The sequence below is a fragment of the Nipponia nippon genome, unplaced genomic scaffold, assembly GCF_047370975.1.
Source record: "Nipponia nippon isolate SJK-2023a ecotype South Korea unplaced genomic scaffold, ASM4737097v1 scaffold_7, whole genome shotgun sequence".
In the NCBI taxonomy this organism is placed as follows: domain Eukaryota; kingdom Metazoa; phylum Chordata; class Aves; order Pelecaniformes; family Threskiornithidae; genus Nipponia; species Nipponia nippon.
In genome coordinates, this window is record NW_028262391.1 from 48076743 (window position 1) to 48091018 (window position 14276).

The 14276-nt window shown below is 40.9% G+C and overlaps 1 long non-coding RNA gene across 1 annotated transcript in view; it reads right to left on the bottom strand.

Moving 5' to 3' along the window:
• LOC148051059 (uncharacterized) overlaps nt 1-14276 on the bottom strand; it is a 535993-nt gene that overhangs the window by 202349 nt on the left and 319368 nt on the right. The window contains exon 9 of the long non-coding RNA XR_015700440.1: nt 532-719. This is a non-coding gene — a long non-coding RNA (uncharacterized LOC148051059). The remainder of the gene's footprint in view (nt 1-531; nt 720-14276) is intronic.

A 14276-nucleotide genomic window follows, 5' to 3' on the forward strand; every position in this document is an offset into this window, starting at 1 on the left:
CACTGTTTCCACTGGGAACAATGAAGGTCAGACGTGCTAGCTAACCTATGTTAACACATAACTTCCTCGCTCTGCTCAGGAACAGCGTTGAAAATAACACCATGCCTAGACATCCCTCCTTGCCATTTCATTGAGATCACATCAGATCAGTCCTAATAACGCAGTCTTTTTTGCTTCAGCCCAGTCCCTGGCAAATCAATTCAATAACCCCATAGGGTCTGCTACTCTGGTTGCTCTGTCAGAAAGTGTCAAAGGACAGAAAGGGAGAAGCAGGGCAAGAGGAAAAGTTGCCTGCTCAAAGTGTCTGCCCTAGCAGCTCAGCCTTGAGCCCTTCTCTCATCCTGCAGCATACCCCTACCGCTCATTGCTTGAACACTTGCTTTTCTAACCTTACAACTAACTCGTGTTAGTTGATTTTAACTCCTTGTTTGCCAAGTCCTCCACAAACTGCTTTTTTTTTTTTTCACCAACCCACCCCCTCATTTTGGTTTTGCATTTGTTTTTTTGTTTTGTTTTGTTTTGTTTTTTTACCTTTCAAGTCACTTGGAGTTCTTCCAGAAGAAAGAGACTGTGCATGTTCACAACATGGCAAAGGCCGGTGGATGGATTCTGCTCCCCTCTGTATTTCGAAACTGGGATTCAGCTGGGTCCTGCAGAGCAGCAGTAGATTCAGGCAAGACTCTCCCAGGAGTTGCTGCCATCCTTCCTCGTCTAATGCTCTATAAAATACAAAGGTTTGGTTGACAGTATGTATACTTGCAGGTGCTATTCGATGTTTTATTTTAACACATCTGTAAGCATCTGCTGATCTTTCATTTCCTAATATGTTAATGGCCCAGTGTTTTACTATATTCTGAAAAACTACAAGAGCAAATGTAAAGCTGGGGGGGGAAAAAGGGGATTCAGAAGTTTTAACAGGAAAAACTGTAACACATAAATATTATGACTATAAGGGAAAATGAACCACAGCTTGATCACACAACAAGAATAGCAATTAGGAACAACTGTTGAATTTAGTTTAGGTATGCAGCATACGTAGGTAAATACACTGAATGCTAATGGTTTTATAATAGTCTTATTAATTCACACACATAGTTAATGTTTAAGATAAACTCCCCATCTTTAGAGTAATTTATGCATTCCACTTTTATAGAATTCCAATTGAATGAATATGAACATAATCATTTTGCACAAATGTTCTCTAAGGAGTGTGCAGAGAGTCTGAGGCAATGCTGAGGCTCCCCACAGCTTTATTCATAATGGATCAGTCTATTCATTCCTTATTAATTTAATGGAGTACAACTGAGCAGTCTAGCAGCTTGAGCTTATGAGTGTTTCACAAATGGGGCTTTTTGCCTGTAATCGCTTAATCCTACTGGCTAGGCCTCATAAATTGAATAAAGGAGTGAACTAGGTTTTAATTAAGTCTACGGAATGAGCTTGTCTGAAAGATACTTCAGCCTCTTAAGATCACAGTGGTGAAGTGTGTTTGTCCAGGAGCCTAGCAGGGGCAAGCATCCTAGGCTAGTTAGGTTAGAGACCAGTTGCTTTGATGTAAGGTATTTGCTAATACCTTTTTTCCCTTTAATTAAAAATCCATTCTCCACTGTCAGTACCATCCGAGAGCAGAAGTGAGAAAACTGCAGCAAACCTGACCTGTTCTGGAAAAGAAAGTGGTTTGGATTCATTCTTTCTGACTCCATAAAGAAGCAGCTCACAGAGAAAAGCACAGATTGACACTGACAAACAGGGAAGAAAACACGTGGCCCTAACAGTTTCGAACCGCTCTCCGTCAGGGCTCAGTGCCCCGGGTTAAAATACGACTCAAGCAGAACCCATGAGAAAAAGTGCAAAACTGTGAGTCAGGCTCTTGTCCCCTTCCAGGGGTCCTACACATCTGGTCAGAGGTACCAAACTCACACCTACCCACGTGTCACCCCATACCACGATTCCCGTCTCTGTGCATACCCGAGCTCCAGCTCAGGACTGATTTGGTACCGGTTTCTTACTAAATCTGAGCAGGACACATGAATTAAAAATCCTCTTGTACATTCCTTAGAGGCCCAATCCTCTCAGCCTTTTCTAAGGAAAACAGAAATAGAGAGATTGCATCTCTTGCAAAATGTATTTGCAGCCACTTTCTTCTAAAATTCAGCAGCTGGAGAAGCGATTCTGTTCTATGCTTACAAACTAACTTGGCTCTCACTCTAGGAAAGAGTGGCGTTCAACTCCCTCCCTCCCCACAGTGGTCTCGAGAGAATGAAAATTATCAGCTTCTACACTTTCTCCAAACTACCTGTTGAGGATATATCCTGGGCAGCAAAGATTCACGGTGGTGTAAAAGCCTTTCTTATGAATGTATTCCATTTTCTACTCTGGTGGGCTGTCTAGAGTGTATGCATTAGATAAAGCAGAGATGCTAGGCACTGAACTCGGGTGCCCTCCTCCCTCCTGAGACCAAGGCTGGAATGTAAACTGTATTGTGTACTATCATAAAAACTATTGCTCTGGTAAATCATCTTCCAGGATGTAGGATTTTCTTTTTGTACATGTAGATAAGGAACAAGATTCTGGGGAATCCTAAACCACGGGTTTTGTTTCTTTGTTTCTTTGTTTTGCAGTATATTGAAGGGGGAAGATCCACTGTTTCTGCTATGATTTTACAGCTTACAGTATCATTTTACAAGTACCCGAAAGTGCTCTGTTACCTGGCTATGGTTTTCTTATGCTAGCGCAACAGTACAGTGAAGTCTCAACAAAAATCAGACCCCTTTTGCTGTTGATATAAACACATAAACAGAGATAGGTCCTGACTCCACACCATCGAAAGCATCCTACCCAAGGGCAGTATTTTAAAGAGATTTGGCATTCATTTGTCATTTTCCTTCCATCTCTGAAAATAAGAAATGGGAAAATGCAATGCTGGTGAAAGGAAGGCTAATTTGCCTGGCTTGCTTCTTGTGGGTTTTACTGAATTATCCTGCTGCCCTTTAGTCATGTTTTGGTATTAATTTTGCTGTAGGTTTAAGTTATGCCAAAGGCAGGAAGGATATGAATTTTAATTAGGCACCCATCTTTCACTGAATTCTCCTAGGCTCCTTTGAAAATCCAGACCCTAGAGCTGTCATGTATGTGTGCGTGCTTGTTTCTGGGCATGTTGTATACATTTGTGCATACACAAATCTACATAAATAAATAAAGTGACATGATCAGATTTTCAAAGGCATTCAATCTCGAGAAGCACCCCTGTTGTTCTCAACAAGAGTTGGTGCATGCTGAGCTCTTCTGAAAAAACAGCCCAGATCTCTGACTCCAGGGAACGCTGAACTTTATACAGCCGAGGCTTGAGAGGAACATACATGATTTCTGATCACAATTAAGTTTTAATTGCTTTAAAAGATTCCGATCTGGGGGTGGGCAAAGCAATGCATCTTTCTAAATGGTTGGCTTTTCAGTTTAAACCCACTTCTCCTAGGCGGGTGACAACGTTAGGCATCCTGCCAGCTTGAGTCTGGAGGGCTCCGATGAACAGCACACAGGCTGTGACAGGCTGGAGGAGTGGAAGCATTCAGAAAGCCTGCTGTAGATTTTCTATTATGTTAAAATGGGGTGAAAAAGAAATAAAGTTAAACAAACACCAGAAGTGCATGCTAAAATGTAATGCAAGCTGTATTTATTTAAAGGGCTGTTATGATTGCTTAATTACAGTTCTTTAAAAAAAAAAAATCCCTGCCTTTTTTCCTCTAAACAGCTTGTTTTCTGTGCACAGCTAGAAAGGCAGGCAAGGTTCATCTTGGGGATGATGGACCTACAGTGGTCAGCATTTTCAAAGCCGGTACCTATTCAGGACCTAAGACTATTTTCAGTTGTGATTAAATTTTCTAAGCTACTAAAAAAAAAAAAAAAAATGTTTTAATTATTCATACAAGTAACAAATACAAAGACTCTAGTATATGAATATGAAGGAGTGAAGGCTCCTAGATGTACTTCTGAGAGCACTTCTCATGACAGTCAGCCTCACTGGAGTCACTCTCCCCGCAGTTTTGAAGGGCAGACTTACTTTGAAAAGAAAACAAAACCACAGAGTTGCAAAACCACAAAATCTGAGAAAGGCAGAGACTGAAATGATATCCCCCTCCCTTAAGAAATAAAAAGGCTGGACTCCACGAGCAAGAATTCAGTAAGGGGCAAAGAACTGGTTGAGGCAAAAAAGCATCCATGAATTGTGTATGAAAGAACTGCACCCAAGAAGCTAAACAGCCACTGGAGTCTGACAGCCATGAGGGACTCACTAACGTGCTACAATGAACTTGTCTTTTGTCTAACAAATCCCTCACCCCCAAGCAAACTCCCTCTGTAGCCAACACCTTCTTCAGCTCAATCCCTTGCCTACAACCAGCATCTTTCCCTTGTTTCCCATACTAAGAAGAGAGCCTTGGGTCACCGCCACCGTAGCTCAGCAACTGCAGAGGATCAGGGTATAGAGAAAATACCGTATGGAGCTTCTGGAACATCCCAGAGTGTGGGCAGCTTTGTTTTGGAAGGGGTCACACGTATGCAAGTCAAAAGGATCCTTCGATATCCTTATCTTCAGTGTGAGCAGTTTATGGAGCAATACCTTGAAAGTACTTTTTAAAAAAGTGCAAAACTGCAGGTACAGTGTCAACTGTCTACTGAATAAATGCATGAAGCCCTCTAAATCAAAAGCTGCATAATCAAAGTACTACTGATCTATTTTTAAAAATAGATAATTTTCTCACATTTTAAACCAATGGCACTTAAAAGAGATAACATATAATAGAGTGCAACATTTTCCAAACTACTGCAATTTTTAAGGTGTTGCTAACACAGATCTATTGACTGATTTACACTAATTACTTAAAAAAGATGCTCCAGGGCAAATCACACACTCTCAGTCAATTTACAAAGGAGGTCATTCAGTAATTGACAAGGTGTGCACCTCCTTTTGAATAGCTGTCGGACTGAAAAGAAAATAAATACTGAACTCAGAGAAAATACATAGAAAATGTGGTTAAGCTAACACAGAATTCTCATCATGTTGTTAATTGTTAATGTTAACGCACAATTCCCTGTTTTTCATCATCCTGCAAAGGAAAAATGCACAACCGGTATAAATACTAAATCTGCATAAGAATTAGTCCTAAAGTGCTAATTTCTGTATTTCCTCAAAAGATATTTTTCTGATTTCTGTGAACAGTTAGCATTGATGACAAGACAGGTAGCAAGGCCGATACCTTCACAGGAGCACCACACATCTAAGGAAAGCACGCAGTGTCATCCCCTAGCATTTTGTGATCCATGGGAGACTTTCTGTAATACACACGAGCAATTCAGTGCCACAACAAGTCTTTGCCAGTAACTGACGTGATGTGCAGCAAGCTGGGGTCGTTCGTTCGGAAAGGAGACCGAACAATTAACAGTCCATGGTGACAGGGTCAGGATAGAGTCCAGATGTTCATAAATGCATTTGAATAAAATCTACATTTCCAGGGGAAAAAAAAAAAAAAAAAAAAAAAAAAATCAACAGGTAACCATTTACACCTCAGTTGCATGCCCGTTGAAATCATCAAGACAACAATATGGCCCAATGGGTTTTAGAAGGAGGCTGCAGCCAAATTCAGCCACCAGGTTGTCAGCAATGGCTGGGCAAATTTGTATGCAGGCTCTCACACTGGTTACCAAGCTCCCTGATTTACTACCGGTAATTACATGTTAGAAAGTTGCATAAACAGGTGGGACAGAAGGGCTGACAGGCTAGTAGTCTTTTTCACATTCCCACAATACGATAGAATATATATACAATCAAAAACCAATTTACATTAGCATCAATGGTGAAAAATAGGATGCCAGCATTGTCTACCACAACAGCTGTTCGGCATCTGAATGAAATACTGTATCTAGTATTCACCCATCTCGTAACATCCTTTTTGTAAGTCTCAGAGGTCACCTAAACACATTTATTGACTTCATTATTTTTATATAGGGAGAAAAAATTGGTGGTGCTACAGAGCTGAGCAAATAACTCACAATAAAATCTTTATTCAATATATTTCATCTTTTTTTTACTGTTCCTGCAACACAGTGAAATTCTTACATTTAACCATTATCTAAAATCACTATCCGAGAATTTCTGCAGTAAATTTTTTTATGCTACAAAATGTTCTTGGAAAGTTCAGAGTGAATCTTTAGCATTAAAACTGTGTTTGTTATTTAGATAAACCATGCAGTACTGTTTCTGTTCTCCAGTTGACTTATATAATTTATAGTACAGTGTGACTTGTGAATTTTACTGGTAAGTGTACATGACAAATCCATGAACAGTTGGTTAGAGTGGCTCAGATTCTAGGACTTGTCAATAATTAATTTCATGGGGAGTAAAATTAAAAGGCAATTTGAAAGGATCACATCCCAAGTGTCCTATCTAGAAGAAACAGAGACCAGAAAATGTGATAGCAATGCACAAATCAGAGGTTGATTAGTCGTACATATTCTAAAATTAAACTCCCTGTGGCATTTTACACAAAAGCCTGGATATATTTGGTTGCCTTTTTTTTTTTTTTTATTTTTACAAAAATATTTAATTCCACTGAGCACCCATTTCACCCATTTCCTGAGCGGGAGACAGCCAAATCCTTAGATGCTATCAGTCACCCCTGGCCCTTGGCAAAAATCTAGTGACACCTTAGCGGATGAACTTACAAAAGGAGAGACTATAAATAATGTTCCTGAAACAGATACTTTTTGCATGAAAAGTGCAGCCCGTGATGTGCTCAGGTGAAGTATATTAATACGAATCCTGAACCCTGGATCATTCAGCGATAGGATATCAATTCCTGCTGACAGAGATTTCACAATACGCAGTTCTGAAAAGCTGATTTGCTTCAGCGAGCTCCTCTTTGGATTTTGAGGCAGGCTAAGGAGTTGAGACAACCTCAAGTACAGCTACGTACATTTTTAGAGTGCTCTAAGGGATGAGACTCTTCAAACTGAACGAGGTCTGAAATTTGCTTGAGAAAGCTTGACCCATCCTTATTAAAACAAATGAACCAACAAGTCAAGCACATAGCTCATTATGACTGTAAAAATAATTCAAAGCAAGCCCTCCCACTGGCTCAACACAAAGGGATGGCTCATTGGTTGCGCAGGGTATGAGTAGGAACAAGCACAGATGCAAATTGTGCTGGGGACATGATGATGCAGAGCTCTGTACGTATGGACAAGTTTCGTCCTTTAACTGTGCACAGGGGATTGTTCAGATGTCTGTTCAAAAGATTCTAAGTCACTAGCTCTGCACAAAAATGCCTCTTCTGTGACGGGGAGACACGACGCAACAATTTCTAAGGCCCTAAATGATAAGCCAAGTTTTATCCAAATGTCCTCTGCATTTTCATGCATTTCTGACCACAGTAATTTTGTAAAATTAGTCCAGAAAATCAAGTAAAGCATTGCTTGATTTTTGTAATTGCCAGAAATACACCACGGCAAACAGAAGCCTTGGTATTACGGCATGAGAATGACACAAAGAGGCACCATGTTCACGTGATGATGGGCTCCTCTTTAATCTGTACCCAACAGTGAGCAACTCAGTAAACCACACGTAAGTTCTAAAACCTCTCTTCATTAATACACAAATACAGGTCTAGCTCTATTGCTATCTCATATAGGCCCTGCTGCCACAACATTTTTATGACATTTTTTTTGTAAAAGAAGACAGGGTTCAGAAACTGCTGAAAGGGATCATAACCATTTCATGTAGTCTGCATGTGCTATATGAGGAATGGTAGAGAGAAGCTCTGAGACAGCTGTCTGACATCCACGTTCCAAAATGTTTGTATCACTGATATAAAGGTATTATGACACTGTCAGTCTTACTTTCTTTACAATCCTATACACTTCTTAATACTACAAGTGATTTTCCAGATGATCACTTGGCAGAGGTTCGGCCGAGATGCCCACGCACTGACAGCCAAGTCCCTGTTTCGGCAGATACTCTTCATGCAAAAGAACAAAACGAATTGGTCCCTCTAATGAGCTCCTCTTGGTCTGACACATGGGATGTAAATGGTATGGTATCATTTTAATTTCTAGCAGTCACATGCGTCTCTCAGTTGCCCAGTCAGTGGGACTGGTCCCTTTGTGGGCAATCTCAAAAGAACAAAGCAACTGAGAGAAATGACTGAAGTCAAGCACATGGAACATTTACCTTTCTACCAGCTGAGTCTTTCAGGGAGACTTCAGGGGTGACACACAGAAAAACCAAGGTTAAAACCCCTATCTCCTTGAAATCAACGGGATTTTTGCCATTGACTCCAGGGGAACCAGGATTTCTTTCTAAGATACTTTGAAAAAGATTGCAGCCAGTCTTGTTCAGTAGTGTTAACCAGTGTATCGCCACTGGCTGCTGCTGATTTACACCACCTGAGAATCTGATCCTCCGTACTGCAGAGAGGCCAGATTCATCCCGCTATCAGTCTGCATTGTTACTCGCCAGCCTGAGCCTGTGCTGCGGATAAAGAGAGGGCTTTAATCCCCAGCGCTCTCAATCCAATACCTTTCACCACTGCCAGATTCACATTTTGTTTTGTTTCTTTAATACGAGCTTACCGAAGAACGAAACTGATAAACTTCCTCCTGCTCAGATTGCAGGAGCACAGGATAATATAACAAGTTAAATGAAACATTAGGAGAAATAGAAAGCACTTTAGAAAACATGCAGTGCCTCTTTAACATTTCAAATTTTTCTTTTAACATAAAATTACAGCATAATATAAGAAAGGAATCCAGCAAGATGCTTTATCACAATACTTGGGCAACTTTAACTCATCTCAAGTGTTATTATAAGAAATAGAATTTACTGGTATGGACTTCTATTCAATAGCACTCCTTCCCTTTTTAATGAAATGTCATTATTCCAATACAAATCCTTTCATTCTGCAACCCGCTCCCCCCTTCATCTCACTATATTTCATTTCCTGCAGTTACGTGATATTATTGCCTTTTTTTTCCACAGCTATTGATTTAGGTGTATATGGTTATTACAATGCAAAATAAAACAGTTCCCCCATCCATTCTACCTTGTACCGTTGAACATTAACTTAATTTGTTTCAAATCTGCATTTGATTTGGCAAGGAAACCATTTATCTTTATGAAGAAAGGCCTCATAAAGTAGGGACTTCAGGAGATCACTGCTTTAAAAATTTAATAGCTTTGTGTCTTATACACTAGAAAAATGAATTAAACCTTCAAATATTATATGTCTCAATGTAACCTTTTTGCATTTCATACTATGTTTAATTTATTATATCCCAGGAAAAAAATTAAATAAAACCTCACTAGATTTAGGGTGGTAGTTGGTTCTCAGTTTTGTTTTGACTTGGGTTGGGTATGTTACATTCTGGGATTAAAAGTCTATCAATATGGTATTAGCAGTTGGATGTAGCTGATGTTGTTAGGCTGGAGTTGGTTGTTACGTATCTGATTTTCTTGGTTTGGTTCTCAGCACTGATGAGAATCATTAAGTTCTGAAGCCACCACCAAAGGCAACCTTCCAACCTGTATGCAGCACGCAATATCTTTAAGGATGATTTCTGTGGCACAAGCAAAGGACAAGCTTTCAGTCTCTAAAGCAATCACAAATAAAAATACTTCATGTATTCTCACTAGAGATGGAATATTTGGACTGCAATGTAGTATATGATGCCTTTTGCATGACTGGTGAACAAATGAGGTAGGAAGCAGAAATATCCATGACTGTAATGGAAAAGTTCTGGTTTAGAGAAATAGTCGCTGTATGACCAGGCTGATGAACAACATCAGCAACCAAGGGAAAATAATCAAATCGTTTTGCTGGGGTGAGAACTGCTTTAGGTATCTATGTCCCTTCTTTCTTCTAAAAACTAGTATTTCACACTGCTGCATAAATATAGTCATTCTGGACATCTTTAAAAGAGTGGCTTTCCTTCATTCAGCTTGTTTTTCTACTCTGACCAAATAGAGCTGTGCTAATTTCACCGATTCATTAATAATTCGTGTTTGGATCATCCCTGAAGACACCAAAATCAATGGTCGTCAGAAACCTAAACGCCCTTCCGGACCTGGGCTGAAGGCCCCGGAATCACTGGCCACCTCTGCACTGCCAGAGTTGCAGTCTCCTCGACATGCAGACCTGCTGACCACTTACACTGAAACCTCTAAGGCAAACCTCCAGTAACTCTAGGCTCTAAACCTCTGAACTCCAGCGCATGATTTTGACCGTACCCTAGCACAGTTCCCCCCACCCTCCACTTTTCTGTGTATTTGGAATTTACTCAGGATCTTGAATCTTCAACACAGGAGTCCAGACAGCAGCAATCCTACTAGTCCCTGTTCTTCTCTCCCAACCGTTCTGCTCACTCAACACCTCTTCTGTGCCCTTTGGTCAGAACAAGCTTAGCCAAAAAAGAAAAAAAAATCAAGTTTCTGAGGTTGACTCCTAGGAAGGTCAGCTTCACAAATACAGCCTACAGGAAGAATAGACTGAGGCAGACTGAAGACAGACAGCTCATATGGCTCGGTCTGGCTGAGCATGACATAAAGTTTAAGCCTAAATTAGTATACCAGAAACATATCAGCAGGCTCTCTCAAGTCAAGAACTAGAAGTCAGTGAAACTGTGAGTAAAACTTAGACCACTTACTCAGATGAGAAGTTATAAAGGCAATATCCAACTTTAGGCAGGTTGACCTTAGTAAACCGAGAGGACAGACGCAATCTTAGCATGGCACACAAAGTATAAATGTTGTATTGCCTCTCTGAGGCAGTATTACCTAATTAATTGGTTTTATGTTAGGACTCTCAGTAGCAAAAACAACACAGTCAAAAGATACCTAGAACGAGGAAAGAGCTTCAAGCAGAGAGGCATCCTGAAAGAACGGAAGAAAACTTAAACAGAAGAAAAAAGCATCTCAAAGGTCTCCTTAAAGAGGACAACCGAGTGAAGGGAAGGGGACAATAAAACAGCTAGAAGTTGTGTAAGTAGGGAAAGAAGGAGGCTCATAATGTTCAAATCCAAAATAAATTCACCATCAGAAAAACTTCCATCAGCCTGCACCGCTGTATTACTGAGCTATATTCTTTGGTACACCTAAGTTTTATTGATTTTACAACTATAAAGCAAACAGCGGACACTAGAAATACATTGGATAGGTCTCATTACAAATCTCCCTGTCTGTATCTTAGAACATTCTTAAGCTGCATTTAGCAAGCAACCTGGAAAGCGCTGATATACTGTGTACACATATTAGAGACATGACTGTATTTGCCTATTTCTTCCCAGTAGGTAAAACCGGGCTGTTTTCATTGGATGATCTCCAGAAATGAAATCAGAGCACGGCATTGTGATTACTCAGCTCATACAATGAATTCCCAGTTTCAGTAAGAATAAGTAACATTCCAATTTAGAGCTGGTATTTGACACCGTATAAGAGGGGAGGGGTCTACTTTCCTTTTTCTCCTTAGGCAACAGTGGTAAACTGCAAAACTCCCTGCTAAAATGTATGATCTTTGGAGAATGCTAATTGACCTACTAAAGTTGGCTTATTTTATTCGGTGAAATTTGCTTATCACAGGCCTCTAGGTGCTTTACATAAACAATATAAACGAAAATAATGAATAGACCAAATACCTAAGTGACAATGGGGACCACATCAATAGCTGTCTGCCCAACAGAATACGCCTCAAAAGAAACTGTATTATAGCATCTGATCATCTCAGAAGAAGGAACTTTTCCCCCTTCCGAGGTTTGTTTTATTTCCAAGCGCAGGGGGATTTGTTAGTTTGAGGCAGATCAGGTCTATCCGCCCCTTGCAGACTGCAGAGCACGGCAGTTCTGTGGATATGAGTACATGTAGAATTGATGCCATCCTGTGGGTGTGGAAAGGGGATATACAGGGAGTGCAGGCGATCCTGATGAGAACGGTACGTGCTCCCACATTGCCAGGGTAGACTGCTCCAGTGCGGTGGCTGGTCCACGACTATAAACAGAGCAAAGCTGTTTAGCTGACGGGCACCCTTCTGTTGATTCCCTACACTCACACAGGCATGAGGGCAGGCACACCAGCAGCAGAGGTTATCTCTGATTTTATGCATTTTCCAAAGTAGAGGATTTCTCTCAAGGTAACCTGATTTTTTGTTTTTCCTCTTTGTTTGCATTAAGTCTAGGGAGACTTCTGACCAGGATGTAGCGAGCACATCGGCTTCTCACAGAAAGGCTCATCCAGCAGCAATGTTCTCTCTCTCTGGGTCAACTAAGTCAGAAAATAAACCACATATGTAGGAACGTGGGCAGGATCTGAGAGTAAAACAGTCACCCAATGTGAGTCACAGTAACGCTTGAGGGATATACATTATGAAACTGCAAATTTAATATTGAAATAACCAGACTAGACTTATGCTAGCTAGCTAACAAAACAAAGTTCATCATAGCTTCGTTCACCTGGCTGTTCAGGCAGCTTCATTGCTCACTCTGACCTTGCCAGGTCTAGGCTGCTAGTGAGCTGGAGTCTCAGGTGGCTCTACAGCCCACTTGTCCCATGAGAGTAGCCTTGAAATACTGACTGCCCTTCCCAATGTGAGGGAAAGAGGAGAGACCATCCTCCATTTCAGGAAGCAGGACCCTAGGCAGGACCAAACAGGCACTGCCTGCCGGGCGCTCGTCCCCCGCTGTCAACACCCCTTGCAGTGCAGTGCGCAAACTGGGACAGCAGCTTGTCAGCTGCGACTAGTACGTAGCATTCGCTACATTCGTGATTCCCAGAGCTATGCAACCCGGCTGTCTTAAAAGGTAAGTGCATCTGCCGATTCTCTGGCCAGTGAAAGCAAAGCAGACAATAATACCTGTTCTTTATAGATTTCATACCACTTAGGAGCAGGTACATGGAGTCAGAGACATTTCTCCTCTTCATGAATTTAAAAGTTTGGATGGGAAGAAGCCTTATTCAATCTTCTGCTAATACAATATGAAACACTCTTCACAGCTGTAATTTCCTGTAGCATCTAAAATGTTTCCTGTTAATATTTTCCATGTTGTTGCTGGTTTTATGAAAAAAATCCCCTAAATATTAACATTTTCAGATGGCAGAATGGAAAAAGCTAACATAACTCTTAGAGACACAGCATATAAATCCAGAAATAGATCTAAAGCCAGATTTCTCAGCACTCCCTAAATTCTGTCACGGGGAACAGACCAAAACTCCAGGCCAACCTTCTGCTTTTCCTCACCTAGTGCTCAGATGTTGTAATTTAACCTCGATTCGAGCCAGAAGACAAGCCTAATTTCTGTAGCGTAACACAGATCGTGCACCTTTATTTTCTCATTGTATCCATACTAATTCCTCGGTTGCCTCCTCCTCCCATTGCCATGGCAAATAATAATCCTACCGTTGCTTATAGTGCTTGGAGGAGAAAGCTTAAGTTCTTTCTCTGGGAGGAAAAAGATGTTTAGTAACTATAAAGATAGTTAATCTGTGCTCTTGCTATTGAAAGTTTTTAGCTCAATGGGAGGTTCGAGAGACAGGGAACAATAAACACAATAAAGCTACAAAGTAGCCAAAACCAAAACTAAACAACCCCCCCTGGGTTTTAGTCCTATAGTGGCTCTCGGCTACCCTCACAAATTCCATTTTAAAAGATTTAATGACTGCCCATATTGTGAGAAGCTAAAGGATGAGGAACATCTACAAAGACCAGAACTACGCCAGTAGAAGTGTGCCCAGCATTCGTTAGGAGCTTTATTGCCCCAAGAAAACTAGAAAATGCCTTACCCTTGTAGACAGCAGCAACATACCCAGTAAACAACTTCTATTATTATTTTGCTGTTTCTTTGTCCGTGCTGCCTGGAGGGCAGAACCAGCTTTGATGGTATGACTATTTGTTTGGCTACCTTGGCTGCCCAGCCTAATTACTCAGCAAAAACCAGCTGGCTGATTCCTATCTGGTAACTGTAACTCAGCGACTGCCAGCCCCTGTCAGTGAAGCTAGGTGTATTTATACCAGCCGAGCTCCGTCTGTCTGTCTGCCTCATCGTCCGGCACAGCGCTACAGGATTTATGCAGCGTCTACTCTCTAACTAAGCAAGAAAAATATCAAATTGGACATATTTGCAAGACTGTGCAATTAGTTGCTGAATTGGGTGTGCAGATTAACATTTGTTCATGTATTTACCCACTCACGAACAAATTCTCAGTAATGATCTCTACAGCTGTGGCCATAATTTGTGTA